General features: G+C 28.9%; 1 protein-coding gene across 1 annotated transcript in view; it reads left to right on the top strand.

Moving 5' to 3' along the window:
• Positions 1-3,390, top strand: part of LOC106470588 (SNF-related serine/threonine-protein kinase-like) — a 21,394-nt gene that overhangs the window by 7,663 nt on the left and 10,341 nt on the right. The window lies entirely within an intron of this gene.

The raw sequence follows: 3,390 nt of genomic DNA, 5'->3' as shown, positions 1-3,390 counted from the left end.
TATATATATATATATATATATATATATATATATATACAACACACACACACACACACACACAGGTATTTGAAAATGGAACAGTTAATGAAAGTAAATAAAGTAGTAACATGACATATTAATATTATAACTACAACATTTTTATAATTTCCAACCTCCAGTAAAGCTACTTCCAGTAAAGAAGTGATACTGACACACAGATAATATAACTTTATCTATGAAAAATCTTTGCATTGTTTTTATTGATTATTAAAACAGTGTTTAAATAGTACAGTTAATAAAAAAAGAACACAATGATTTTTGGTTCTACCTGTTTTTTCCTTTCCAGAACAAAGTGTGTGATAGATAATAGGTGTGTTGTACATGTATAATATAATGTTCTAGTTAGACTGAGGTGAAAGTAATGTAGAGCAGGTCAAAACTGGAGTAACCTTTCAGTACTTCATAAAGACACGCATGATGACTAGTGCAGTGAGGTAATGCTTCATATTAAGTATAACTTGGTTGTGTAGGTCATCATTTGTAACTTACGTAATCATAGGTTTAGTCACTTATAACTTTTAGTAGCTCACCTATTTTTGATATGCTCAGTTGCAAATATCTATAATTATGTTATTTGGATTTGTGTTGTGAATATTATAGAAATATGTTATATTAGACTGGCAGCCAGTTGTAAGACATTTTAGGACTTTATGTGCAAACAAAGAAGACAGATTTTTATCTATGATTTGATTAGTTTGATGTAGAATATATGTGAATTTCCAGTATTTTGCATAATGTAACTTATATTCGTCACCACTAAATATCAAGTTTTAAGATTGCAGGTGGTTATTAATAATTTTATATAGGCATGTCAAATTGTTGAACTGAAATGCTAGAACTGCACATAGTACCCCCACATTGTATTGGTAAATAACGTGAAGTGTAAACAGAATCTGGCCAGTCATATGGATATATTATTTGGTTTACTTTTCTAGACTAATCAACTTAAAACTTTGTAGAAATGCCAGAAATTAGAACCAAAAATATGGATATTAAACACTCTTATAATTGTCAAAAAATATTTAAGTCTTTCCATAATTTTAGTCAGTTTTGTAAATTTTCTCTTAAGTGTTTGGTCTTTCAGCACTTTTTAAAGCTATAATTACAGAAGATAAAAAAAATAAGGTTCTCTAGGAAACTTGGGACAAATATTAGGCAAACTTCATTATTACTATATCATTTATTCACAAGAACAGTATCAGTTGTTATTTTGAGGAAAAAAATCATAGTTAAATTGTTTAACAATAAGACCTAAAATCAAGAAAAAATACTGCCTTTTATTCTTGGTTTTTAACCAGATGTACATAAATATACACATAACATTTAATGTAATTTTTGAACCCAGTGAAAAATATAAACACACATATATACTAAATATTTTGAAACCAAAAAATGATGAATAAGACCAGTGAAGCCCTGCATAAACCTAAGTACTGTTCACGCTATGTCAACATACCACAAGCTGCTAGATTTGCTTTCTAGACAAAAATAGAAGTCTATTTTAGTTTCAAAGTAATATTTATCATCTTATTTTCACGTTAGTGAAAACAGCCATCACTCTTAGACCAGTGAGTTATGAGAAATCATCTGAAATGAGTATAAAAATACTGAAAATAGCAAGAGTCTGTTTTAAAGACCATTCAGAGGATAAACTACCACCTACACCTAGAAGTTTAGAGCCTCAGCCTTCCTTCCACAAGTAGTATAAACATTCTTCACAGTTCCACATGTTTTTCATGCTCATATGCAATACCAAATGTTTGTATTATACCGCTTAAAAATTAATTGTTTCTTTTATTTGATTTTATGTAGAAAAAAGCAAATTTGTTTTTTATTGCAAGAGAGAAGCTATTGAAATTCTGTTATGATCTTATAAATATTGTTGTAAGCTATATTTTTGATATTTTAATTTAGGTGTTTGTTTGCTATAGAGATTGTGTCATTGCATAATGATGATAAAATATGTCTAGAAATTTCATAAATGTAGAAATAAGAGTAAAATATAAATATCAGACTAGTTAGTGATCAGTTAGTGGAGAACTTCTGCAGGGAAGTCATATAAGTAAGTTAGGTATACATTAGATTTGGAGTTTCTTTTGAAATGTTGTTTGTGAAGTTAAGCCTACCAGTGAACGTAGCTTTTAGAAAACATTAAAGATGAAATAAACTTGTTTGTTATCATTACATGGACTGGCTTTGGCATTTTTTTTACTATTTAATTCAAAACAACCCTCCCAATAATAAAACATGCTATAACATTATTATATTTTTAATTTTGTATAGCATAAATTCAAATTCAAAATTATATTAGAACAATCACTAGGGCATCTTGATTTTCTTCCTCAGTGACTCAACTCAGCCTAAGTAGTTACGTATATTTTGTAGAATCTTTTCCCTTAAAAGATATTTCTTTGAGAATTTTTGTAATTTTACTGGCAAGCTCAAACAAAACATTATCTTATTGTGTATTAATTTTTCCAGTCTTGTGTACCTACCTTCTATTATATTTGATACATTCCTTAAACTAGTAACAAAAAAAGTTTGATCTGTGTGTATCACGTTGTGTAGCTGCTGTAGTTTTATGTCTATTACATTTAGATATATTGGCATTTTAAAACATGATTAAATTATATGACTGATTATAATTTTGTTTTTCTTTATTATATTTGCATCTATAAACATTTTTAAGCTGAAACTGTAAGAAACAATTATTAAACAAACAATAAACTTCAATCTTGATTTTAGTGCCTGTCTTGTAATTGTTTCCAAGTAGAGAAACTGTTATTATGAGACCACCAGTGTTGTTCTTAATTATTATTTACTCGATTTTGTGAAAATTATGGCACATTACCTATGCACAGTGTACAGTTGCCAATAGTTGATAGGTTGACAAACTATAACCAGTTGCACACCTTTGGATATGTGTAAAGAAACAGACACCACTCTGAATTGTTACTACTGGCTTTAGTTCTGGTTGTTCACAATCAAAACTGTAATTCATGTTGATAGATACACAAGAAAATACATATGTTTACTTACTACAGTTTGTTTCTCTGTAAATGAAAGCTTCTGACTGTAAATCAGTGGCATATATTAGCATTCTATCTTACAAGATCTCGTAGTAGTTTGAATTAAATGATTTAGTACTGCAGGTTTTCTGTCTAAAGAATATTTGGGTCCAGCTTCTCAGTGTATAGATTGACTTGTAGTTGTAACCATTAACCCTGTCGAGAGGTGTCACGGGTGAAAGGCCATGTTATCTTGTTTGTTGACTCACATTCAAAATTTTATTGAACTACTATTTCATGAATTTATGTCATTAAGTTTGGTATCTAACTCTATATTATGATT

The sequence above is a fragment of the Limulus polyphemus genome, unplaced genomic scaffold (genome assembly GCF_000517525.1).
Source record: "Limulus polyphemus unplaced genomic scaffold, Limulus_polyphemus-2.1.2 Scaffold106, whole genome shotgun sequence".
Taxonomy (NCBI): Eukaryota; Metazoa; Arthropoda; class Merostomata; order Xiphosura; family Limulidae; genus Limulus; species Limulus polyphemus.
The sequence above is the reverse complement of the archived record's forward strand: the minus strand, read 5'-3'. Positions and strand labels throughout refer to the sequence as shown.